Source organism: Scyliorhinus torazame, chromosome 6 (assembly GCF_047496885.1).
Source record: "Scyliorhinus torazame isolate Kashiwa2021f chromosome 6, sScyTor2.1, whole genome shotgun sequence".
NCBI classification, from domain to species: Eukaryota; Metazoa; Chordata; class Chondrichthyes; order Carcharhiniformes; family Scyliorhinidae; genus Scyliorhinus; species Scyliorhinus torazame.
Window position 1 is genome coordinate 263,718,162 of NC_092712.1, and position 27,626 is coordinate 263,745,787.

General features: G+C 52.1%; 1 protein-coding gene across 5 annotated transcripts in view; it reads right to left on the reverse strand.

The window, feature by feature from the left end:
- Nucleotides 1-27,626, reverse strand: part of ripor2 (RHO family interacting cell polarization regulator 2) — a 399,549-nt gene that overhangs the window by 143,091 nt on the left and 228,832 nt on the right. The window contains exon 1 of one of the 5 annotated variants that reach the window (XM_072509640.1): nucleotides 9,501-9,558. The exons of the other annotated variants lie outside the window; for them this stretch is intronic. The gene's annotated coding sequence lies outside the window, so the exon portion shown is untranslated. Of the gene's footprint in view, nucleotides 1-9,500; nucleotides 9,559-27,626 lie in introns of those variants that run through there. 5 annotated transcript variants of the gene reach the window in all.

Sequence of the window (27,626 nt, forward strand, 5' to 3'; positions counted from 1 at the left end):
GGTTTGGAGAACTGGAGGAGGTTTGTGGAAGTGGAGGAGGTTTGTGGAAGTGGAGGAGTGTTGGAGAACTGGAGGAGGATTGTGGAAGTGGAGGAGGGTTGGAGAACTGGAGGAGGTTTGTGGAATTGGAGGAGTGTTGGAGAACTGGAGGAGGTTTGTGGAATTGGAGGAGGGTTGGAGAATGGAGGAGGTTTGTGGAAGTGGAGGAGTGTTGGAGAAATGGAGGTGGTTTGTGGAATTGGAGGAGTGTTGGAGAATGGAGGAGGTTTGTGTAATTGGAGGAGGGTTGGAGAAATGGAGGAGGTTTGTGCAAGTGGAGGAGTGTTGGAGAACTGGAGGAAGTTTGTGGAATTGGAGGAGGGTTGGAGAATGGAGGAGGTTTGTGGAAGTGGAGGAATGTTGGAGAATGGAGGAGGTTTGTGGAAGTGGATGAGGGTTGGAGAACTGGAGGAGGTTTGCGGAAGTGGAGGAGTGTTGGAGAATGGAGGAGGTTTGTGGAACTGGAGGAGGGTTGTAGAATGGAGGAGGTTTGTGGAATTGGAGGAGGTTTGGAGAACTGGACGAGGTTTGCGGAAGTGGAGGAGGGTTGGAGAACTGGAGGAGGATTGTGGAATTGGTGGAGGGTTGGAGAATGGAGGAGGTTTGAGGAAGTGGAGGAGGGTTGGGGAACTGGAGGATGTTGTGGAATTTGGAGGAGTGTTGGAGAACTGGAGGTGGTTTGCGGAAGTGGAGGAGGGTTGGAGAACTGGAGGAGGTTTGTGGAAGTGGAAAAGTGTTGGAGAATGGAGGAGGTTTGTGGAATTGGAGGAGGGTTGGAGAACTAGAGGAGGTTTGTGGAATTGGAGCAGGTTTGGAGAACTGGAGGAGGTTTGCGGAAGTGGAGGAGGGTTGGGGAACTGGAGGAGGTTTGTGGAATTGGAGGAGGTTTGGAGAACTGGAGGAGGTTTGTGGAATTGGAGGAGGTTTGGAGAGCTGGAGGAGGTTTGTGGAAGTGGAGGAGGTTTGTGGAAGTGGAGGAGTGTTGGAGAACTGGAGGAGGATTGTGGAAGTAGAGGAGGGTTGGAGAACTGGAGGAGGTTTGTGGAATTGGAGGAGTGTTGGAGAACTGGAGGAGGTTTGTGGAATTGGAGGAGGGTTGGGGAACTGGAGGAGGTTTGCGGAAGTGGAGGTGTGTTGGAGAAGTGGAGGAGGGTTGGATAACTGGAGGAGGTTTGCGGAAGTGGAAGAGTGTCGGAAAACTGGAGGAGGTTTGTGGAATTGGAGGAGGGTTGGAGAATGGAGGAGGTTTGTGGAAGTGGAGGTGTGTTGGAGAAGTGGAGGAGGGTTGGATAACTGGAGGAGGTTTGCGGAAGTGGAAGAGTGTCGGAAAACTGGAGGAGGTTTGTGGAATTGGAGAAGGGTTGGAGAACTGGAGGAGGTTTGCGGAAGTGGAGGAGGGTTGGGGAACTGGAGGAAGTTTGTGGAATTGGAGGAGGTTTGGAGAACTGGAGGAGGTTTGTGGAAGTGGAGGAGGTTTGTGGAAGTGGAGGAGTGTTGGAGAACTGGAGGAGGATTGTGGAAGTGGAGGAGGGTTGGAGAACTGGAGGAGGTTTGTGGAATTGGAGGAGTGTTGGAGAACTGGAGGAGGTTTGTGGAATTGGAGGAGGGTTGGAGAATGGAGGAGGTTTGTGGAAGTGGAGGAGTGTTGGAGAAATGGAGGTGGTTTGTGGAATTGGAGGAGTGTTGGAGAATGGAGGAGGTTTGTGTAATTGGAGGAGGGTTGGAGAAATGGAGGAGGTTTGTGCAAGTGGAGGAGTGTTGGAGAACTGGAGGAAGTTTGTGGAATTGGAGGAGGGTTGGAGAATGGAGGAGGTTTGTGGAAGTGGAGGAGTGTTGGAGAATGGAGGAGGTTTGCGGAATTGGAGGAGGGTTGGAGAACTGGAGGAGGTTTGCGGAAGTGGAGGAGTGTTGGAGAACTGGAGGAGGTTTGTGGAAGTGGAGGAGTGTTGGAGAACTGGAGGAGGTTTGCGGAAGTGGAGGAGTGTTGGAGAACTGGAGGAGGTTTGAGGAATTGGAGGAGTGTTGGGGAACTGGAGGAGGTTTGAGGAATTGGAGGAGTGTTGGGGAACTGGAGGAGGTTTGCGGAAGTGGAGGAGTGTTGGAGAAGTGGAGGAGGTTTGCGGAAGTGGAGGTGTGTTGGAGAACTGGAGGAGGTTTGCGGAAGTGGAGGTGTGTTGGAGAACTGGAGGAGGTTTGCGGAAGTGGAAGAGTGTTGGAGAACTGGAGGAGGTTTGAGGAATTGGAGGAGTGTTGGGGAACTGGAGGAGGTTTGCGGAAGTGGAGGAGTGTTGGAGAAGTGGAGGAGGTTTGCGGAAGTGGAGGTGTGTTGGAGAACTGGAGGAGGTTTGCGGAAGTGGAGGTGTGTTGGAGAACTGGAGGAGGTTTGCGGAAGTGGGGGTGTGTTGGAGAACTGGAGGAGGTTTGCGGAAGTGGGGGTGTGTTGGAGAACTGGAGGAGGTTTGCGGAAGTGGAGGAGTGTTGGAGAAGTGGAGGAAGTTTGCGGAAGTGGAGGAGTGTTGGAGAAGTGGAGGAAGTTTGCGGAAGTGGAGGAGTGTACAGAGATGGTTGAAGTGCCAGTGAGTAGTGCAATTGGAAGCAGGAATGAGTTCCATCCACAATGTAGACCGGCACATGTGCACCTTCATGACAATTAACTTGAAAACCTCTTAGAGTCGAGCACAATTCTGCAGATCTCCACCTGGCCTGTGATACTGATTTTTTAATTAGTGAAGTGTAAACAAGGTAGAGATCATTACTATTGTATGTGAGTCTTTGATCTTATTGTATAATATCATTGCATCCTAACCTCATAGCATGTGAGGAATGGATTTATCTGTGGTTGCTAATTGAGTTCAAATGTTAGTGACTAGATCAGCTGACTCATAACAGGAGAGGATAAAAATTCATGAAAGGCTTTTCTTATTCTGTACCTAACATTTGTCTTGAGAGATTTCGATTTTCATTAGCACCAACTAATGTAATGAATACCACTCTCTCGGCCTCACAGTCACACCTCACCTATTCCCGTTATATATGTGTGCTGTCACTCCTTTCTCCTTAACAAGTACCACTTTGTATTTCAAATGCTGATTTGTTTCTCTTGTTCACATAATCCAAATCGCATATGCATTCATATACTTGAAATGAAGTCCCAGAGGACCATAGACTGCACTCCCCCCTTTTGGTGATTTCACCGTATGATTGTCACACCTCAGGTGAGGGGCAAGCTTGAGAAGGCAGGCCCTTCATGAATAACTTCAGCCGGTAAGGGAATTGAACCCGCTCTGCTGGCCTCACTCTGCATCGCAAACCAGCCACGTGTGCTAACTGACCCCAACCATTTACTTATCTAAGAGCCCTGTTTCCTCTGCCCAAAGCACTGTTTCCTCTTGCTCCCTTGTCAGTGCTGATCATGGCTCTGGTTTGATTGAAGCTGCAACATAAACTGATCAGTACACACTTCCTCCTCACTGTATTGAAATCAGGGTTCATCACACCAATTAATTTTTCACTAGACTTCAAAACTCTGCAGTTCCATTTTGTGATTCCTGGCTTTAAAACCCAAATTTAGATGGCTGCTTTCAGCACTCTCCTGGGACTGGCAGCACATTCACTCCCTCCATCTCCAGTGCACAATGACAGCATTGCGTACCATCTACAAGATGTACTGCAGGAAATCACCAAGGCTCCTCAGGCAGTGCCTTCCAAATCCATGACCGTTACAAACATAGGAGAGGGAAAGCCGACACATGGGTGTCATAATATACACCAGTATATCATGGTGCAGACACACACTGATGGACACACAGTGTGACCAATCAACATACACAACACCGCAGCCAATCACCAGTTAGAGCACACGCACTATAAAGACAGGGGGCATCAGAGTTACCGCTCATTCGAGTAGCAGCTAGCAAGGAGCACAGAGCTCACAGCCTGCAACACAGACATTCACCATGTGCTGAGTGCATCAACTGGTTAGGACAAGGCAAAGGTCTTTAGTTAAAGCTGGTATCGTATTTACCCACAGTTCAAGTATGTTTAAATAGGTAACCTTTGAATAAAATAGTGTTGCACTACTTCAAGTGTTGGTGACCTGTATGTGATCCAGAACACCCAACACATCAATGGGCACACCACCACCTAATAGTCCCCCTCCAAGCCACTCAGCATCTTGACTTAGAAATACATTGCCATTCCTTCACCGTCGCTGGGTCAGAACCCTGGAACTCCCTCTCTAACAGCATTGTGAGTGTACCTACACCTCATGAAGTTCGAGGTTCAAGAGGGCAGCTCACCACCAACTCTCAAGTTCAATTAGGGATGGAAAATAAATGCTGGCCTAGACAGCCACACCCGCATCCTCGAAATGAATTTTAAATATCATCACCCCAGATCGCATTGGCTCCTTGTTAAGCAATGACTTGGCAATAGATTCCTCATCCCAAATGGCCTCTCTGCTCCGTACCTCTGTAATCTCCTCCAGACCTACAAGCTCAGAAGATATCTGTGCTTATTGAATTCTGGTCTCTTAAGCATCCCCTCCATTGGTGGCAATGCCTTCAGCTGCCAAAACCATGTGTCCTGAAATTCCATCTCCTCAACGTCTCCAACCCTCCTCAACGTCACCAACCCTCATCCACTTCTCCAGCCCTCCTCAACGTCTCCAACCCTTCTCCACTTCCCAACCCTCCTCCACTTCTCCAGCCCTCCTCAACATCTCCAGCCCTTCTCCACTTCCCAACCCTCCTCCACTTCTCCAACCCTCATCCACTTCTCCAGCCCTTCTCCACTTCCCAACCCTCCTCAACGTCTCCAACCCTCCTCCAGTTCTCCAACCCTTCTCCACTTCCCCAACCCTTGTCCACTTCTCCAACCCTCCTCCACTTCCCCAATGCTCATCCACTTCTCAAACACTCCTCCACTTCTCCAACCCTCATCCACTTCTCCAGCCCTCCTCAACGTCTCCAACCCTTCTCCACTTCCCAACCCTCCTCCACTTCTCCAGCCCTCCTCAACGTCTCCAACCCTTCTCCACTTCCCAACCCTCCTCCACTTCTCCAGCCCTCCTCAACGTCTCCAACCCTTCTCCACTTCCCAACCCTCCTCCACTTCTCCAACCCTTCTCCACTTCTCCAACCCTCCTCCACTTCTCCAACCCTTCTCCACTTCCCAACCCTCCTCCACTTCTCCAACCCTTCTCCACTTCTCCAACCCTTCCCCACTTCTCCAACCCTCTTCCACTTCCCCAACCCTTGTCCACTCCTCCAACCCTCCTCCACTTCCCCAACGCTCATCCACTTCTCAAACACACCTCCACTTCTCCAACCCTCATCCACTTCTCCAGCCCTCCTCAACGTCTCCAACCCTTCTCCACTTCCCAACCCTCCTCCACTTCTCCAACCCTTCTCCACTTCTCCAACCCTTCCCCACTTCTCCAACCCTCTTCCACTTCCCCAACCCTTGTCCACTCCTCCAACCTTCCTCCACTTCCCCAACGCTCATCCACTTCTCAAACCCTCCTCCACTTCTCCAACCCTCCACCACTTCTTCAACTCTCCTCCACTTCTTCAACTCTCCTCCAGTTCTATAAGTCTCCTGCAGCTCAGTTTCCTCTCTGCCCCAATCTTCCAAATGCTGCCTTGATGTCAAGAGCAATCACTCTCAGCTCTTTTGTCTATATTTGGAGCAAGGCTGTGCTAACATCTGGAGTTGAATGGTGCTGGCAGAACCAAAACTGTGCTTCAATGAGTAAGTGCTGCTTGATTGCACTGTTGACTACACCTTCATCACTTTGTTGATGATTGAGATTAGGCTGATGGGCAGCAAATGGCCTTACTGGATTTGCCCTATTTCTTCGTGCTTTGGTCATATCGAGGCACTTTGTTCGGTAAATGTCTCTGTTGAAGCTATACTGGAACAACCTGGTACCACACGCATGACTAGTTCTGGAGTAAGTCTTCAGCACTACAACCAAGATATGTTCAGGGCCCAATTGACTTTCCTGCGTCCAATGCTCTCTTCGCGCTCTTCGCGCTCTTGAGATTGTGTAGAGTGAACCAAATTGGCTGAGGAATGGCTCCTCACGAAAACATAGAGAAAGGTCATCCACTCTTCACTTATGGCTGAAGATGGTTGTGAAAGCTTCAGCCTCGTCTTTAGCATGATTTGTTGGGGCTCCATCATTATTTTTTTAAAATTTAGAGTACCCAATTCATTTTTCCAATTAAGGGGCAATTAAGCGTCGCCAATCCACCTACCCTGCACATCTTTGGGTTGTGGGAGCGAAACCCACGCAAACACGGGGAGAATGTGCAATGCCTCCGTACCAGCCTCCCCGAACAGGCGCCGGAATGTGGCGACTAGGGGCTTTTCACAGTAACTTCATTTGAAGCCTACTTGTGACAATAAGCGATTTTCATTTTCATTTCATTCAAACTCCACACGGACAGTGACCCAGAGCCGGGATCGAACCTGGGACCTCAGCGCCGTGAGGCTGCAGTGCTACCCACTGCGCCACCGTGCTGCCCTGGGCTCCATCATTATTGAGCATGGGTATAATAACAAGCAGAGCTATACTTGTACCCTCCTTCATCAATTTGCAGAACAGATGCTTTCTAGAAAATGTCAGCTATTCCTTAACAATCATGACGAAAACTGACCATGAACCATTGCTTGATTGCCCTATTTAACTGACAGAGTGATTAACTGGTACAACTCCTAACTATTCTAATGTTATTATTAATTGAGATCTGCAAAGCAAAATTAATCATAGCCAGCAGCTTACGCCTAACAAGTCGCCAGCTGATGTTTCACCGCGCCAATTTTGAATTTCCATTATTTTGGAAAATGTTGCCATTATCTTTCATTTCAAACCAACTAAACATGACCCTGAGACTAGAAATTTAACCTGCAAAAAGAGTTTGAACTGCCGTACTGTGAACTTCAGTGGAAGGAAGATGGGACACGGTAGAAAATTGGCTACCAATTGGCTACAAATCCAGTTAACGCTGCTGCCGGAGACTTATTGCACCTGCTAGGATGTCTGTAACATAAAGCTATTCCCTGTAGAGAGACTGGAAAAGGCATGGACAGCACACCCAGTATAACTGGTTCATCATTATTGGACAAACACACACATTGGCTGGCATGTACAAGATGCGCCGAATGGCCTCCTTCTGTGATGTAACTTTTCTATGATTCTATGATTTAAAATGCTTATAATTTAAACCTGCTTCATTTCATAAGATTCTTCCCCAAATTTTGTGCTATTTCTTTTTTCTCCATCATCCCTCCTCCTGTAAACTAATATCAGGGTACAGTTCTATCCATCCCAGCAGTCATGTTTGTGCCTCACTGAATGAGCGACTCTTCATGTAGGAGTTCAAGAACAGTAAGAGTCCGTGAATAATTTAACCAGGGAAGTCTTCATGTGCCAAGCCCAGTTTTGCTCTGACATCCCATGGCCGCATAACCGCCAGGAATGGGTCAGGAAGAGAACCTCGTTGGTTTCTCCATTCCCTCGCCTGGGTACATTGATGTGTTTTATGGTCCCCCCACTGCCTCCTTGATTAAGAACTGTTTGATCACACACTGGGGATCAAACCCAGAGCTGTTTGCTCTAAATGGTTTAGTTTTATATCCTGCAGGGTACCCCAGAACCATTGATATCCTCTATGGTCTCCATCTGCATCTCAGTGTAGTATTGGGGATCTATGAGAGAGATATTTAATTATATGCCAAAGATACCTCCTTATAATCTGAAAAATGGCCCTGAGTACTACCTGGGTTCTCTCAAGCTCCTGCTATGACTGCAGCGTAGATTGGCTAAACCGCAGAGAAAATGACAGTGTTCTGTTATTTATCCCATTTCTTCTGGAATTTGACCAATCACTCACCAGAGGGGTAGTTGGAAATCAAGTGAGTCATCCCTCTTCCAAGACATTTTTAATGATTGCACCAGTTTGCTGGGACACCATCAGGACTAGAATGACAGAATAGTCCTGTTCGCATGTACCACAAACGCGCACACGCATGTACATATACACACATTCACTGAATCAATATCCGTGCATTTCTGAGTGGATACCACTGTGAGACCACAATCAACACAAGTGGTTCAGTGGTGCAAAGAGAAGGCCCATTGCTATCTTCCCAAGACCACTAGGTATATGAAATAAATGTGGTCTTACTAGTAGCACTTGTGTCCTGGGAACAAATCATTGTTTAAAAAGAACCCATATATTTGTGCACAAATCTTTCTCCTTCTTTGGCAGTCTCTCGGAGTTGAGGACAGGAACATAGGAATTTAGGAATTTGGAGTAGAAGTCGGCAATTCAGCCCCTCGAACCTGCTCCGCCATTCAATCAGATCGTGGCTGATCTCTTCCTGGTCTCAAATCCACCTCCCCACCTGTTCCTCATATCTCTTTAACCTGGTTTTTTTTAAATCAGAAATATATCTATCTTCTTCTTGAAATCATTTAATTATTCAGGCTCAACCACACTATGGGGCAGCGAGTTCCACAAATTCACAACCTTTGTGAGAGGTAGTTCCTCCTCATCTCAGGTCAAAATCTATCGTCTCTCAACCTATATCTGTGATGATATATATATAGAATGACTTGCTTCCGCACAAAAAGCGAGTCCTCAGGTGAATGAGGAGTCCAATTCGCAACTGACAGTCACTGACACAGGTGGGGCAGACGGTGGTTGGAGGAGCGGATGGGTGAGGTGCCCACCTTGCCACATGCCCCTTTCGCTGTAAAATGCATGAATTTGCAAGTGTACGCATGCACCATAAGAGTCCAACGTATACACAAGCACACATACGCAGACACACTTCTTTGCAATGCCTACTAGAATATAACAAAGAACAAAAAGAAAGAAAAATATAGCACAGGAACAGGCCCTTCGGCCCTCCAAGCCTGTACCGGTCATGATATCAGCCTGGTCATCCACATTGCAACAAACAAATAAACTGCTCAAATAATTCTTAGTAAAAGGCTGATAAGGGTATCAAACAGGCCCGAGAAGAACACAATGTGCAGTATATTCTTGTACAATACTTCTTTACAAATACGAGTATCTAATCTTGAAACCCATGTGCCAGCAAAGTCTATATCGCTCACATGAAGGCAATATTAAGGAAACAAGCTAAACCTCAGAACAATTTTCTGTGCATCACATGGAGTAAACACAGCTACCCTGCTGGTACATTGCTTAAGTTAATGTCACTAAGCCACGATCGCTACCACAAAGGGTTAAATACAGGTCCTAGAGAGGTCTTAGATTGAAGAAATAACAATTGATGCAAGGTAGCTTAGAAGTCAAAGGTGCCTTTTCCCTCTATTTTACAATCAATACTTCCCTGATAAATTAAAGGCTCTTAAACATGAATATAGAGCAAAGAGTCCAAGATCTATACATGACAGCTGGCCAATAGTGTCTGTACTACATTACCCGAAGTGGCATTCAGGTCTTCATGAACACGTCTGCACTTGAGCTGGTGCAACAGTCTGCAGCTGCCCTGCTAGCCGAGACTCTTGAGTTATTTATAGTGCTAAAATTAACTATTCCTCGTCATTTCCTCCTCACAATTTCAGCAGATGAAAGATAACTGGGGCTTCTGTTTTTGAGTTGTTTTATCATGTGAAGACCGTGCATATGAAAACAAAATGGGTTTTTTCTCTCTCAGCTGGGGGCAATCGAACTGCTTCAGTAAAAGTTGCTGGCATTAAAGAGACAATCATTCACCATTTTTTAGCAGCACATACAAGGGGGGCAAACCTGACTTTGTGTGCAAGTGTGAAATGGCTGATAGCAAGGCAGCAGTCCATTTTACACCCATCCCCTTCCCCAGCCCGATTGTCATCGAAATCAATAGAAACAGAAAAGTAAAAAGTACCCCCAGGGAGCCCCAGCAACTCTGGGCCCAGAGGTCACCTTGTCCATTATTGAACCCGTTCACTCATGTGACCATTTACAGAGACTATTGGGCAAGCTGCAGACCAGGCCTGTCAAACCTTGTGGCCCCTTATACACAATGTGTACACTCTGGCTCTCTGTATTGGGACTGCAACAGTAGAAATTCTTTGCCTAATTTTCCACGCATTATTCGGTCTAGAAATGACCGCCAATATTAACGGAGAAATATATGAAGAAATGTCTGCTGCTTTTCACGACTTGAAGGTGTTTTTCCAAGCAGTGAAGTGCTTTTTGAAGTGTTGCAATGTAAGAAACACAGAAGCCAATTTGCACACAGCAAGATTCAATTAATTACCACATTATCAATTTTAGGTGTTGGTTGAAGGATAAATATTGCCCGAGATACTGGAGAAATTTCTCCTGCTCTTCTTCATGGTTAGTACCATGGGGTGATTTACATTCACCTAACAGAGTAAGGCCTATTATAGTGCAGTTATAAATCACAAAAATAACAAAAAAATACTATCCAGGTACAACACACTTGCATAAAAGGTCCCAAAAAAATTACAGTGCTGGTTTCTAAAGTGAATGCCATGTTCTACTGCTGGTGACACACATATCAACCCCGTTATAGCTAATGGGCTTATGCAACTGGGTTGGAACAGAGAGGAATATAGATGCACAAAGCATTTGCCTACTAGTTGCAACAGAACACCTCTTACTTTTCTCATGTGCTGTCAGATTTGCCATCTATCATCATTCTAATTAAGGGCTCATGGACGAATATCCCTTTTTCAAACACCTTGTGGAAACAAATGCTGCATTCTGAAACATTCAATGCTCGAGTGCCGAAACCAATGGACTGGTGCCACTGTGGTAGTATGTATTGGGGGTCATGTGGGACTGGAAGCCCTAATGTCATTGGCTGACAGATCCCGGGTCCTGGTTGGCCGTTGACCTCTAGCTCCGCCCTGAAGGTGGAGTATAAGAAGCCGGAGTCCTCCCCTGCAGGCCATTCTACTATCAAGCTGCGGGGGAACAGACACGCTTAATAAAGCCTCATCGACTTCACTCTATTCGTCTCACGGAGTCTTTGTGTGCTACAATTTATTAAGCGTGCCTAAAAAGGACTATGGAGCTCAGGATCATTCCGGAATGCCTGAGGATCAGCCCCCACGCAGTTAACGCGGCAGCAGCCTTCAAGCACTGGCAGACTTGTTTCGAGGCCTACCTCAGAACGGCCACCGGCCGGGTCACAGAAGACCAAAAACTACAGCTCCTGCACTCGAGGGTGAGCACGGAGATTTTCTCCCTCATCGAAGACGCGGAGGATTTCCAGACAGCGTTCGCAGCACTGAAAAGTCTCTATGTCCGCCCAGTTAACCAAATCTACGCTCGCTACCAGCTCGCGACGAGACGGTAAGGTCCCGGAGAATCGATGGACGAATTCTACGCCGCGCTGCTGATTTTGGGACGAGCCTGCAGCTGCCCTTCGGTGAACGCAAATGAACACACGGACATGTTAATGCGCGATGCTTTTGTGGCAGGTATGAATTCCTCCCAAATCCGCCAAAGACTTCTAGAAAGAGAGTCGCTAGGACTCTCAGAGGCCCGGGCCCTAGCAGCCTCCCTAGACGTGGCCGCGCGTAATACCTGCGCCTACGGCCCCGACCGCACGGCAGCCCATTGGGCTCCGTACGTACCCGTCGCGACAAACCCCCCCCCCCCGGACACCCCACAGGCTTGCGCGGTCCAAACGCCAAGTCGCACCGGGGGCGCCCGCTGCTATTTCTGCGGCCAGGCGAAACACCCCCGGCAGCGCTGCCCGGCCCGCGCAGCAATCTGCAAGAGCTGCGGGAAAAAGGGCCATTTCGCGGTTGTGTGCCGGTCCCGCGAGGTCGCCGCTGTCCCGGAAGAACAGGGAGCCCTGCAAGACGTTTACGCTCCCCAACCCCCCCAGCGCCCCATGTACGACCCGCAGGCGCAGCCGCTCTGGGTCCCGACCACCGCGGTCCCGGGAGAACAGGGAGCCCTGCACGCCGCTTACGCTCCCCAACCACCCCCCCCGTCCCCACGTATGACCCGCCGGCGCTTCCACTTTGGGTCCCGACCACCACTCTCCCCGGAGAAGAGGGAGTTCTGCGCATCTCTAACGCCCCCCCAAACCCCCCCCCCCCCCGTCCCCACGTCTGACCCGCCGGCGCTACCAACTTGGGTCCCGACCACCGCTGTCCCCAGAGATGAGGTCCTAATGCTCCCCAACCCCTCCAGCGCCCCATGTGCGACCCGCAGACGCCGCCATTTTGGGTCCCGGCCACCACGAGGGGAGGAAGGGCGCCGCCATCTTGGACCACCCCAGACCTGTACGACGCGTGGGGGTGGCCATTTTGTCCACCCCCGCCGCCATCTTGTGACCCCCCAGCCATGTGCGATGTATGGGGGCAGCCATTTTGTTCATCCCCGACGTCATCTTGGACGGCAACAACGGACCCCACTCCACTACTACAACCACGTCTTGCTTCAATTACGCTCGGCCCCGGACACTCCAGACGACGACGGTGCTAATAAACGGCCAGGAGACACCATGCCTAGTCGACTCCGGGAGCACGGAGAGCTTTATCCACCCCGACATGGTAAGACGCTGTTCCTTGACCACCTATCCCAGCGCACAAAAGATTTCCCTAGCTGCAGGATCCCACTCCGTACAGATCCAAGGATTCTGCATAGTTACCCTAACGGTGCAGGGGAGGGAGTTCAAAAACTACAAATTATACGTCCTTCCCCAACTCTGCGCCCCCACCCTACTGGGATTAGATTTCCAATGCAATCTACAGAGCCTTACGTTCAAATTCGGCGGCCCAATACCCCCACTCACTATCTGCGGCCTCGCAACCCTCAAGGTGCAACCCCCGTCCTTGTTTGCGAACCTCACCCCGGATTGCAAACCCGTCGCCACTAGGAGCAGACGGTACAGCGCCCAGGACCGGACCTTCATTCGGTCCGAAGTCCAGCGGCTACTAAAGGAAGGCATAATCCAGGCCAGCAATAGTCCCTGGAGAGCGCAGGTGGTAGTAGTGAAGACAGGGGAGAAACAAAGGATGGTCATAGACTATAGCCAGACCATCAACAGGTACACACAACTAGACGCGTACCCTCTCCCCCGCATATCTGACATGGTCAATCGGATTGCCCAATATAAAGTCTTCTCCACCGTGGACCTCAAGTCCGCCTACCATCAGCTCCCCATCCGCCCAAGTGACCGCAAGTACACAGCCTTCGAGGCAGACGGGCGATTATACCATTTCCTAAGGGTCCCATTTGGCGTCACAAACGGGGTCTCGGTCTTCCAACGGGAGATGGACCGAATGGTTGATCAACATGGGTTGCGGGCCACGTTCCCGTATCTCGACAATGTAACCATCTGCGGCCACGACCAGCAGGACCACGACGCCAACCTCCAAAAATTCCTCCAGACCGCCAAAGCCTTGAACCTCACGTACAACGAGGACAAGTACGTTTTTAGCACCAATCGGCTAGCCATTCTGGGCTACGTAGTGCGCAATGGGATAATAGGCCCCGACCCCGAACGTATGCGCGCCCTCATGGAATTCCCCCTCCCGCACTGCCCAAAAGCCCTGAAACGCTGCCTGGGTTTTTTTTCATACTACGCCCAGTGGGTCCCCCAGTACGCAGACAAGGCCCGCCCCCTAATACAGACCACGACCTTCCCTCTGTCGACAGAGGCTTGCCAGGCCTTCAGCCGCATCAAAGCGGATATCGCAAAGGCCACGATGCGCGCCATCGACGAGTCCCTCCCCTTCCAGGTCGAGAGCGACGCCTCCGACGTAGCTCTAGCGGCCACCCTTAACCAAGCGGGCAGACCCGTGGCCTTTTTCTCCCGGACCCTCCACGCCTCAGAAATCCGCCACTCCTCAGTGGAAAAGGAAGCCCAAGCCATAGTGGAAGCTGTGCGACATTGGAGGCATTACCTGGCCGGCAGGAGATTCACTCTCCTCACTGACCAACGGTTGGTAGCCTTCATGTTCGATAATGCACTGCGGGGCAAAATCAAAAACGACACGATCTTAAGGTGGAGGATCGAGCTCTCCACCTTCAACTACGAGATTTTGTATCGTCCCGGAAAGCTGAACGAGCCGTCCGATGCCCTATCCCGCGGCACATGTGCCAACGCACAAATTAACCGCCTCCAAACCCTCCACGAGGACCTCTGCCACCCGGGGGTCACTCGGTCTTTCCACTTTATCAAGTCCCGCAATCTCCCATACTCTTTAGAGGAGGTCCGTACAGTCACAAGGGACTGCCACATCTGCGCGGAATGCAAACCGCATTTTTTCAGGCCGGATGGTGCGCACCTGATTAAGGCTTCCCGCCCCTTTGAACGCCTTAGTCTCGATTTCAAAGGGCCCCTCCCCTCCACCGACCGCAACACATACTTTCTTAATGTGGTGGACGAATACTCCCGCTTCCCATTCGCCATCCCCTGCTCTGACATGACCGCGGCCACAGTCATTAAAGCCCTGAACACCATCTTCACACTGTTCAGTTGCCCCGCATACGTCCACAGCGACAGGGGGTCCTCTTTCATGAGTGACGAGCTGCGCCAGTTCCTGCTCAGCAAGGGCATAGCCTCAAGCAGGACGACCAGCTACAACGCCCGGGGGAACGGGCAAGTAGAGAGGGAGAACGGCACGGTCTGGAAGACCGTCCTACTGGCCCTACGGTCCAGGGACCTCCCAGTTTCACGGTGGCAGGAGGTCCTCCCGGACGCTCTCCACTCCATCCGGTCGCTATTATGTACGAGCACTAATCAAACGCCTCATGAGCGTCTCCTTGTCTTCCCTAGGAGGTCCTCCTCTGGAACGTCGCTGCCGACCTGGCTGGCGGCCCCAGGACCCATCTTGCTCCGAAAGCATGTGCGGGCACATAAGGCGGACCTGTTGGTCGAAAGGGTTCACCTCCTCCACGCGAACCCGCAGTACGCTTACGTGGAGTACCCCGACGGCCGACAGGACACGGTCTCCCTGCGGGATCTGGTGCCCGCCGGCAACACACACACCCCCCCGACACCATTCACCCATCATTCCTGCCACTGCCGCACCCCGCGACCGCCCCCTTCCCAGGAGGATCGGTTCCCCTCCCCTCAGGCCCGACCAAGAATAAATCCCAAGCTGAAACCGTAAGGCTCCCGGAGACGACAACACCGGTACAAGCACCACCACCACCACCGGGGCCGAGGCGATCGACACGGACGACCAGACCGCCCGACCGACTCGTGGCGTCGATCTAAATCAATATATGGACTTTTCACAAGAACATTTTGCTTTTCTCCCGATACCTTCAGTAAATAGTTGAAACAGGACAAAATTGTACAATACTGTATTGCCATGTGAATGTTTTCCTCCCAGGACCAGCCCTGTAAACCCTTACCACCATACGAAGCATCACCCCGCCGGGTTCATTTTTGACAAGGGGTGAATGTGGTAGTATGTATTGGGGGTCATGTGGGACTGGAAGCCCTAATGTCATTGGCTGACAGATCCCGGGTCCTGGTTGGCCGTTGACCTCTAGCTCCGCCCTGAAGGCGGAGTATAAGAAGCCGGAGTCCTCCCCCGCAGGCCATTCTACTATCGAGCTGCGGGGGAACAGACACACTTAATAAAGCCTCATCGACTTCACTCTATTCGTCTCACGGAGTCTTTGTGCGCTACAGCCACTTTTGATCCTGCAGCCCATAAACGTACCATTTTTGCCATTAACCCCGGAAAGGTGTCGACTCAAAATAGCATATCTGTAATCACCGTCACTTCAAGCTTCTGCAGCAACTGACGGCCCCACTGATCAGTGTTAGTATTTGAAATATTTCCGAAGTCGCTTGCAGGCCTGCATGAAGATAGCAGGAAGTAGCAAACTGAAAGCTTAATTTCAACGTCTCGGACCAGTGAAGGGCAATTTTGACTATTGGTGAAATGACCAGCCAAGTCCATAGACTGCATGTCCGCTGCTCTCTGGAGAGAGCTAGATCTGGATCTCATTAACATGCCATGAGCTAGTTACATGTTCTGAATGAGAGTCACGCTGCATCAGAAAGAAAAGTATTATATCATTCAAAAAGATTTAGGAAGTATATTGCTATGTGTATGTACACATAAATATCCAAGATGTCACATCACTCATTATTGCACTACAGTCAGTGCACCAAACTAACAATGTATTATTCTGCAGCACATGATGAGATCTGAGCAATGCATATAGGGCACAATTCAGCGGACTGAAGTTAAAGCCCACTGTTAGTCACGTTTAGAGGGCTATTTTTTGGTGGCTGCAGCGCTGAGAAACATCCAGCTATCCAATGGTACTTTGCCGTTTTATTGGGCCTCTGGGAGCTTCTCCCCACTGAGGTCGCATTTAAAGGGATTTCCTGCTGGTGAGTTGAATCTCGCCAACAGGAAAGGCTCCTCACAGATCAGGCCGCCATTTTGTCTGGCAGCATCGATCTGCCCCTCCTCTCCCTCAGCTAGTCCCCTGCTTTTTTAACCCCCCTCATCTTTCCCAACCTTGGGGAAGCCTGTAGGAAACCCCTTCACCCCACCCTTCTACTTGGCAAGGCACCCCCGGCCCGACCCCCGGCTGTGCAACCTAGACAGCTAGGCACCCTGGCACTGCCAGGCTGACACCCTTGCAGGGCCCCTGTTACCTGCCTGGATGCCAGGTTGTCACTGCCAAGGTTCCTAGCAAGATCCAGATCACGTCGGGTGGAGCGAATCAGGTGACTCGCGATCGGCCCAGCACCCGGCACGTAGCTCGATTTCAGGCGTGCGCACAATTCACCCATTGCACACAGAGCGCAATGCGATCGCTGAACCGCTCCCAAAATGTCAACTCCTGTAACTTGCTAAATTAGAGTGATTATTTCAAACTTCTGAGAGTCACTGCATATAACAAAAAGAAAGGGAGACAATGGAGCCAATTTTTTATACCGTCAATTCACTGTGAGACCATGAGAACGAGTGAATACTAGGCTTTATTATCCATGAACTCGCCTGCCAGCATCTGTTGTACAAATGAGTGCCACCCACAGGTGGCCGGTCTATATATCCCCCGGTGAGGGCGGAGCCAGAGGCGGAGCCCACTGGGGTTCCAGTACAATACATGGAAGTAGACCGTATTATCAGTTCCAGGTCATAGGTGACAGCACTGTACAGACAGTTCATACTTCGGTGAATACATTCACCACATTCACCCCCTGTTAAAAAAATCAAGTCCCGCGGGGGTGACGTGGGGTCATCAAATGTTCAGTCTGTCTGGAGGCCGGATCGTTCTTTTAGACTTCCTCAGCTCTGGCGATGCGGCGGGCACGGTTGTTGCAGGTGGTGATTCCGGGGGCGTGTTGTCTGGAGCTTGAGCTTCAGTCCGGCGTGTCGCAGACGATTGAGGGGTGGGGGTAGGCAGGGGGGTAGTGGGAGGCGGCAGTGCAGGCGCGGGGCAATACAGGAGACCAGGGGGGCGTAAGGGGCGCTGGGGGTAGCAGTATGCAGGGGGGTGGGGGCGCGTTGGCAGGGGAACCAGCTGCCGCCAGGTCCCGCAGGGAGACCGTATCTTGCCGTCCATCCTGGTGCGCGACGTTGGCGTACTGGGGGTTGGCGTGCAGCAGCTGGACCCTCTCAACCAGGGGGTCAGTCTTATGGTTCCTCGCATGCTTCCGGAGAAGGACAAGTCCTGGAGTTGTCAGCCAAGATGGAAGCGAGACGCCGGAGATGGACTTCCTAGGGAAGCCAAACAAACGGTCGTGAGGGGTCTCTTCGTGGCTGTGCAGAGGAGTGATTTAATGGAGTGGAGGGCATCAGGGAGGACCTCCTGCCAGCGGGGGATCGGGAAACTTCGAGACCGGAGGACCAGAAGGACGGCCTTCCATACCGTCGCGTTCTCCCTCTCCACCTGCCCGTTTCCATGCAGGTTATAGCTCGTAGTCCTGCTCGAGGCGACGCCCTTACTGAGCAGGTACTGACGCAGCTCATCGCTCATGAACGATGTGCCCCGGTCGCTGTGGATGTACGCAGGGAAACCGAACAGTGTGAAGATGCTGTGCAGTGCCTTTGTAACCGTGGCCGAGGTCATGTCGGGGCAGGGGACAGCGAAGGGGAAGTGGGAGTACTAATCAACGATGGATAGAAAGTGTACATTACAGTTGATGGAGGGGAGGGGCCCTTTGAAGTCACTACTGAGGCGTTCAAAGGCCGGGAAGCCTTTACCAGGTGGGCCTTGTCTGGCCGGTAGAAGTGCGGTTTGCACTCCGCGCAGACTTGGCAGTCCCTGGTCATGGCCTAGACCTCCTCAGTGGAGTAGGGCAGGTTGCGGGCCTTAATAAAGTGGGTGTGGTAATACCAGGTATTGCAGTACCTGAGAGGTGGATGACCATTGGCTAGACCTAGGAGTCTACCATTGCCTAACGTACATAGCTCCGCCCTGAGAGGTGGGGTATAAGAACCAATGCCATCCCAGCAGCCTTCACTTTCTGTATCGAAGCTGCTGGGTACAGTTCTAGCTGATTAAAGCCTATTAGTTATGACTCACCTTGTCGCGAGAGTAATTGATTGTGCATCAATGGGTAAGCCGGGTGACCCCTCGGGTGACAGAGGTCATCGTGGATAGCCCAAAGTCGGCAATCTTGTTCGCTGGCGCATATGCAAGGCCGAGCGGGCCTCAGCCGTCAGGGGAAAGGTGGTGGTTTTAATAAGTGGGCGGGCTTTGTCCGCATAGTTAGGGAGCCACTGGGCATAGTAGGAGAACAGCCCCAGGCATTGTTTGAGGGCGGTGAGGCTGTGGGGAGGGGAAGTTCCGTGTGAGGGCGCATACGGTCAGGGTCGGGCCCTAGGACTCCGTTCTCCACGACGTAACCGAGGATGGCTAGTCGGGTAGTGCGGAAAACGCACTTCCCTTTGTTATATGTGAGGTTGAGGGATTGGGCAGCCTGGAGGAACCTCTGAAGGTTGGCGTCATGGTCCTGCTGATCATGGCCGCAGATGGTAACATTGTCCAAGTACAGGTATGTAGCCCGCAACCCGTACTGGTCCACCATTCGGTCCATCGTTCTCTGGAAAACCGAGACCCCGTTAGTGATGCCGAAAGGGACCCTGAGGAAGTGGAAGAGTCGGCCAGCTGCTTCGAAGGCAGTGTAGAAGCGCTCCCCTGGGCGGATCGGGATCTGGGGGTAGGCCGACTTCAGATCGACCGTTGAGAAGACACGATACTGTGCGATCTGGTTGACCATCTCCGCTATGCGGGGGAGGCGGTACGCATCCAGTTGCGTGAACCAGTTAATGGTCTGGCCGTCGTCCACAACCATCCGATTCTTTTCCCCGGTCCGGGCGACCACCATTTGCGCTCTCCAGGGGCTGTTGCTGGCCTTGATGCTCCATTCACTTAACAGTCGCTGGACCTCCGACTTGATAAAAATCATGTCCTGGGAACTGTACCTCCTGCTCCTGGTGGCGATGGGCTTACAGTCGGGAGTGAGGTTCGAAAGGAGGGACAGGGGGGGGACGGGGACGGGGGGGACCTTGAGGGTCGCGAGGCTGCATACCTTGAGGGGGGGGGGTTACAGGTCCGCCGAACTGTAAGGTCAGGCTTCAGTGATTACATTGAAAATCCAATCCGAGCAGTAGGGGGGGCGCAGAGGTGAGGGAGGACGTACAGCTTAAAACGAGCGTACTTGGCGCCCTGCATCGCGAGGTTAGCGATACAGTACCCCCGAATGGGATCCGGAGGCAAGGGAGATTGTTTGAGATGCGGGGTAGATGTGAAGCTAGCAGCGCCTTAACGTGTCAGGGTGAACAAAGCTCTCCGTGCCCCCAGAGTCGAAAAGACAGGGGGTCTCGCGCCCGTTGACCCGGACGACCATCATGGAATTTTTCAGGTGCTTTGGCTGCGACTGGTCGAGGGCGACTGCGCCAAGCTGCGGGTAGCCTGTGTGGTCGGTGGTATGGCAAAATGGCGGCCCCCATGAGTCGCACGTGTCGGCCGGTGCCGGAGCCGGTGACCAAGATGGCGGCCCCCATGAGTCGCACGTGTCGGCCGGTGCCGGAGCCGGTGACCAAGATGGCGGCCCCCATGAGTCGCACGTGTCGGTCGGTGTTGGAGCCGGCGGCCAAGATGGCGGTCCCTATGAGTCGCACTTTTTGGTTGGTGTTGGAGCCGGCGGCCAAGGTGGCGGTCCCCACGAGTCGCACGAAGCTGATGACGCGCCTGAAGGGGGCATTCCCGACTGGCACGCAGCCACATTGCGGGGTCTGCGGGCCTGTGAATCCATGGGTCGGGCCTGGTGAGTTTTCGACTTCTGGGCTTTAAGTTGGCCCAGCCAGACTCTGGCGAAGTGTCCCTTTTTGCCATAGTCGCTGCACGTCGCTGTGCGGGCTGGGCAATGCTGCCGGGGGTGTTGGTCCTGACCGCAGAAGTAGCACTGCGGTTCACCGGGCTGGACTGGCCGCCTGTGACGTAGTCGGGTCCGATGGGGGCCGTGATGATGTTGTCCACGAGGGGCTCGCCGGGTCCGCGGGCAACGCACTGAGGCTCTGGTAGGCCACCTCTGACAAGGTGGCTAGTTTTACCGTGTCCCGCAAAGCAGTGGTTCCGTTTTCCAGCAAGCGCTGCCTGATGTAGTTCGATCCGACCCCAGAGCTGGATGTTCATGTGCTCCTCCGCCGTCACATCCCGATAGCTGCAGTTCCTCGCGAGTAGGGTCAGGTTTTCCAGGTACTCGTCCAGCGATTCCCCAGCACATTGACGCCGAGTAGTGAGAAGGTGTCAGGCGAACACCTCGTTTACGGGCTTCACGAAATGCGCCTTGAGGGTCACGACCGCCGCCTCGTACGTAGCAGCTTTCTTTATCATCACGGAGATTCGATGGCTCACCCATGCGTGGAGGAGTCGCAGCTTGAGGGTTTCAGATGGAGGCGTTGTGGAGGAGTCGAGGTAGGCCTCGAAACAGTGAAGCCAGTGTTCGAAGATTTCCTTGGCCTCTGTCGTCGCTCGCGCGTCAAGTTCAAGCTTATCTGGCTTTAGAGCGACTTCCATGGTGCTGTCGATGGATAATAAATTCTTATACTGTCAATTCACTGTGAGACCGTGAGAACGAGTGAATACTAGGCTTTATTATCCATGAACTCGCCTGCCAGTACCTGTTGTACAAATGAGTGCCACCCATAGGTGGCCGGTCTACATATTCCCCAGCTGGCGGAGCCCACCGGGGTTCCAGTACAGTACCTGGAAGTAGACCGTATTATAATTTCCAGGTCATAGGTGACAGCAATATACAGACAGTTCATACTTAGGTGAATACATTCACCACACAATTCAATCCCAAAACAAGTTGATTTAGGTTGGGTGCGAAAGGAACATTAAAAAAAGGTCATAGCTGAACTCAACCTGCCTGAAACCTGATCATTTCTGGTTTGAACGGATTGACAGAGAGGGTTGAACATTGAAAGCATTCAAGGAGGCTATTTCATAGAAATTCATAGAATTTACAGTGCAGAAGGAGGCCATTCGGCCCATCGAGTCTGCACCAGCTCTTGGAAAGAGCACCCTACCCAAGGTCAACACCTCCACCCTATCCCCATAACCCAGTAACCCCACCCAACACTAAGGGCAATTTTGGACACTAAGGGCAATTTAGCATGGCCAATCCACCTAACCTGCACATCTTTGGACTGTGGGAGGAAACCGGAGCACCCGGAGGAAACCCACGCACACACGGGGAGGATGTGCAGACTCCGCACAGACAGTGACCCAAGCCGGAATCGAACCTGGGACCCTGGAGCTGTGAAACAATTGTGCTATCCACAATGCTACCGTGCTGCCCTGGCTGCATGGCTCCATTTTCATAAACTTTCTTAGTCAGTGTTGGCTATGTTTCTGTGACTTGGCGATCAAAAAGGTGGCGATCATGGCTGGAATTACTAGTTAAGTGTCTTTGTAACGCTGTTTGCAGACCAAGAGGAAGAGGAGTGCTTCCTTGGTCCTAATTAGCCTCCCTGTAATCCCTCTAATATCTGTCTGAGCTCCATGATTAACGAGCCCCTAATTTCCTGCATTCACTGACCTACCCATGATCTCACTCTTGCAACCATCCTTTGCCTCTTCTGCAGCCAACATCTACCTCGCCTTGCCCAGCACGGCATCCCTCAGGTCCATCATCGATAACCCAACAATGCTCTACCCACTTCCACAATCTTACATCCTGTGGTCTCTTCCCTCTGTAACCCCCAGGTATTACATTCTCTCCTCACCCCCACCCGCCAATCACTCGACCTACCTGCTCCTCTGCTATGTCCTTCAGCTTGCCCACCCACCTGACAGCCAGTCTGCCAATCAGGTTGGCCGTCGGACAAGAGACCTGGAGAAAAAAATAAAGAAACGAGCAGCTCGTCCAGCCCTTCTTGGCTGCAATTATTCTGGGTTCCTCTCAGGGCTGATTTTATACACTTCTCTTTTCAATTTTTTTTCTCCATCATGTTGCTTCCTCCCCAGGCACGTTTCCATCTTTTTCATAAATGAATTATTCTGAAACAGGATCACAAACCACCCAGCTCACAAATAAAGACTTCTCAATAGTTTATATATTGTAGTGGTAAAAATGTTAGCATGAGTGCCGCAGAAAAAAGGCGGGGTTTTGCACAGTACATTAAACAAGTTATGATGCGGAAGTGAAAGTATTGCAGAAAGAAATGACAAAGGGTGAAATAAGCCGGGCTTAATCCCCACGCTTAAAGGAAAAACATGCACAAATCGTTCTTTTTTCGGAGAATGGGGGTGCGGGATTCTCCCATCGGGCAGCTCAGTGTCGACGCCGGCATAAAAACGCGAGTGTTTTACTCCGGCGTCGGTGCCCGTTCCGGGACTCCATTCTCCGGCCCACAGGGGGCTAGCACGGCACTGGAGCGGACCACGCCGCTCCAGCTGCCGATCCCAGCGTGAACCCGGCACCGCAGGGTCCGCGCATGCGCAGTTGGGCCGGCACCAACTAGCGTATGCGCAGTGGCCTTCTTCCCCGCACCAGCCCCGACGCCAAATGGCGCAGGGCTACACGAGCTGGCGCGGAGGAAAGGAGGCCCCCAGCCAGAGAGGCCGGCCTGCCGATCGGTGGGCCCCGATCGCGGGCAAGGCCACTACGGAGGCCCCCTCCCCCCCCCCCCGCCCGGGATCGGGCCCATCCTCCGCCCCCCACAGGCCACCACCAGACCCTTCAACGCCGAGGTACCGCCGGCTCAGAGGATGTTAGAATGGCGGCGGCAGGACTCGGATTTTTTGTGACGGCTGCTCGGCCCATCCGGGCCAGAAGAATCGGTGCGCCGGCCCAGGACAGCCTGGGCTGGAGAGTCGGCGCATACCCCGACTGGCGTCACGGCGTCCATGCCGGCACCGATGGCGCTGATTCGCCGCTCTGCGGAGAATTGCGTCCCGGCATCGGGAAGGCGTGGCGCAATTCGCGTGGCGCCGTGCCGATTCTCCGACCTGGCGGGGGGTCGGAGAATTCCGCCCGGGGTCCCGGAGCAGGTGCCGATGCCGGAGTAATACACTCCTGTTTTTACGCCGGCGTCGACTCTTAGCCGCCCAATGGGAGAATCCCGCCCACTGTCAGTATATATATAGTTCATGACTGCTGCATGACCAAGTGTATCTAAGAAGCCGTGGCAGACAGTGTTCATCTTGACCAGGTCTATGCTGAAGGACCTGACAATGTACAACAATGAATCTGTGCATCCTCGGGACAATGGCCACAATATAAACATGTTTAATGTAATTGGAGATGCAATTATGCCAAATACTAGAAGCCAGGTGAATATTTTGTCGCACTCCCAGTGTGTGGTTCATGCTATGTTGAAATTTGTCTACAACTGCAGGATTTCAGGCAGTATGTTAAGAACATTGTAACTAGGAGCAGGATTAGCCAATTCAGCCTCTCAAGCCCACTCTGCCATTCAATATGATCATGGCTGATCTCATCTCAGCCTCATTCCACTTTCCTGCCCCTTCTCCATAACCCTTCAATCAATTACTAATGAAAAAACTGTATGTCCACCTTAAATTTACTCAATGTCCCCCCATCCAACGCACTCTGGGATAGTGAATTCCACAGGTTCACGACTCTTTGAGGGAAATAATTTAACCTGTTTTAAATCTGCTACACCTTATCCTAAAACTATGACCTTACGTTCTAGATTGCCCCACAAGAGGAAGCACCCGCTCTACACCTACTTTGTCAACACCTTTTAGCATCCTGTACACCTCAATTAGATCTCCTCTCAATATTTTAAACTGCTCAATTGCTCCTCATAAGACAAACCTCTCGGGAGGGATTCTCCCATCTGACGACAGAGTGTTGACACCATCATAAAAACTGGAGCGTTTAACGACGGCGTCATTGGACCGCTAAGTGTAGTGATCCTCTGCCCTACAGGAGGCCAGTATGGCACTGGAGCGACCCATTCCGATCCAGCTGCCGATACCTGCGTCAAACAGGCGGCGCGGGTCTGCGCATGTGTTTTGCGACCGGCGCGAAGGCGCGCATGTGTGGTAGCTTTCTGCTCCCCGCCGGCCCCAACGCAACATGGCAGAGGGCTACAGGGGCCGGCGCAGAACAAAAGAGGCCCCCACCAGGAGAGGCCGGCCCGCCGATCGGTAGGCCCCGATCGTGGGCCAGGCCACGGTGGAGGCCCCCTCCCGGGGTCGAACCCCCCCCCCCTCCCGCCCACCACCACCCACCACCCCCCCCCCCCCCCCGCCCCCCCTCACCAGGCTGCTCCCGACAGGTTGGACGCCGAGGTCCCACCGGATAAGACCAGATGTGAATGGCACCGGCGGGACTCAGGCTTTTTTGGGCAGCCAGTCAGCCCATCCCGGGCGGAGAATCGCCTGGGGGCCGCTTCGAGCGGAGAATCAGCGGACCGGCGTCAGTGCGGCGTCACACGAATCGCGCCCGTGCGGCGATTCTCCGAACCGGCGTGGGCTGAGAGAATCCCGCCCCTCATCTCTGGAATCAATCTAGTGAACCTCCTCTGAACTGTCTCTAATGCAACTGCACTTCTCCTTAAGTAAGGGGATCAGAACTGCACACTGTATTCCAGGTGCAGCCTCACCAATGCTTTGTACAGTTGCAGCAGCACTTAAAGAGGAGGAATCCTTTGGAGGGACAATTGGCTCAGATCAGAGAAGTCTCATGAGTCGAGCTGCATAGCTACAGGGCCCTTGTGCAATGTTAGTATTACCCACAAAATTGCTTTTTTAATTCCAACATGTTCAGTGTATTGAGCATCTCAAATTCTGCTTGGGCGGTTCAGTTAAATTACGAGGCAGTCCCTTGATTTTTATATCCCTCGAGATTCACTAAGGTTTGCTTGTATTTCATATGTGGTTGAAGCGCTGATAGCTGCATTCTGGGCTGCTAAGCATCTCAAGCATTGCCTCTATTTTTCCTATACCATTGGCACACTGCACACAGCAAAGAAGAGCCAGTGTATTGTCAACCACATCAGCAGAAGAGTGTCTCATGCCCGAGAACAACCGTCACCATAAAATTGAAGCTACACCTACAGGTGTTATTCATGAGAAGGAAGCACTGTGTGAGTGGGTGAGATATTACTTAGATAATGGGAGGAATCACAGCTGGTGTTTATGAGGCCAGCTTTGAAGTGTGCTTGCCACTTCTGAACTGGATATGGATATAGAATTGAGTGGGCTTGTCAGCTGCACCCAGGAAGGAAGAACTTTCACTTATTTAGCACCTTTCATAAGACCAAGATGCCCCAGTACACCTTCCAATCAATGAAGTGTGGTCATTGTTGTAATGTAGGAAATGCAGTACACAAAAACCCACTTCAGGACTTCTGGGTGTGGCGATGACCAGCTAGGTCGCACGTTTCAGCATCTCCCGTTGGAACGGACTTTTGGGCTCTTGATAGGAGCCCCAACGGCAATTTAAACGGCAAAAACACTGTGCGGTAAACTAGAAGGGAATCCCCCCAGACACGCATGGAAAAGGGAGAGGATAGCGGCCGGATTGCGGAGGATCCTCTGGAGCAGCGGCAAGGAAGGGAAGCTCAAAGCAAGATGGCGTCGGAAGGAGGCCGTTTGTTATGGGGCCCGGAGCAACAAGAGTTCCTGCGGCGCTGTGTGGAAGAGCTGAAGAAGGAGTTGAAGAAGGAGCTGTTGGCCCCGATATTGCAGGCGATTGAAGGACTAAAGGAGGAGCAGAGGACCCAAGAGCTGGAGCTTCGGGTCATGAAGGCAAAGACTGCTGAAAACGAGGATGAAATACAGGGCCTGGTGGTGAAGGCAGAAACGCACGAGGCACAGCACAAAAGGTGTGTGGAGAGGTTGGAAGCACTGGAGAATAACTCGAGGAGGAAGAATTTAAGAATCCTGGGTCTTCCCGAAGGCGCAGAAGGGGCGGACGTCGGGACATATGTGAGCACGATGCTTCACTCGCTAATGGGATCGGAGGCCCCGACGGGCCCTTTGGAGGTGGAGGGAGCTTATCGAGTTCTGGCGCGAAGACCAAAGGCTGGAGAAATACCTCGAGCTATAGTGGTGAGGTTTCTCCGCTACAATGACAGAGAGATGGGCGAAGAAAACTCGGAACTGTAGGTGGGAGAACGCGGTGATCCGCGTATACCAGGATTGGAGTGCGGAGGTGGCAAGAAGGAGGGCAAGTTTCAATCGGGCTAAGGCGGTGCTTCACAAAAAGAAGGTCCAGTTTGGAATGTTGCAACCGGCGAGATTGTGGGTCACACACCAAGGGAAGCACCACTACTTTGAGACGGTAGAAGAGGCGTGGACATTCATTGTGGACGAGAAGCTGGAATAGTCTGGTGAGAGAAAGAGCTTTTGGGACAAAGTGGTGGGGTGATTGTGTGGGGCGAGGAAGGGGAAGGGGAAGGGGGTGGTTTGATTTTTCAATTTGTAAATTTTGTGATCCTGTAACTTTTCTCTCTTCCCCATGTTGGGGGGGGGGGGGGGGGCGGGGGGAGCATGAGGAACTGTGGGCGCCGGCCATTAGGGGCGGGGCCGAGTGGGAAACGCGGGCTTTGTTCCCGCGCTATGGTAATTATGGCGGGAACAGGGACGCAGGAAGGAGGGGGCCTCGCACAGTGGGAGCCGAGGACAAGGGGGGAAGCCAAGGTCAGCCAGAGTTTGCTGACTTCTGGGAGCAACATGGCGGGGTGCAACTACGCTAGAGGGGGATCTAGCGGAGGGGGGGGGGTTAACTGGGTTGCTGCTGCTAAGGAGAAGGGGGAGCTGTTATGGGATGGGGTGGTCGAGGCGGGAGGGCACTGTCGGGGGGATATACGGGTACGTGGGAACCGGGTGAGGAGCTGGGTTAAAAAAGGGGATGGCTAGTCGACAAGGGTGGGGCGGTAAAGAGCCCCCCAACCCGGCTGATCACGTGGAACGTGAGAGGGCTGAACGGGCCGATTAAAAGGGCACGGGTACTCGCACACCTAAAGAAATTAAAGGCAGATGTGGTTATGTTGCAGGAGATGCATCTGAAACTGATAGATCAGGTCAGACTACGTAAAGGATGGGTGGGACAGGTGTTTCATTCGGGTTTAGATGCAAAGAATAGGGGGGTGGCTATCTTAGTGG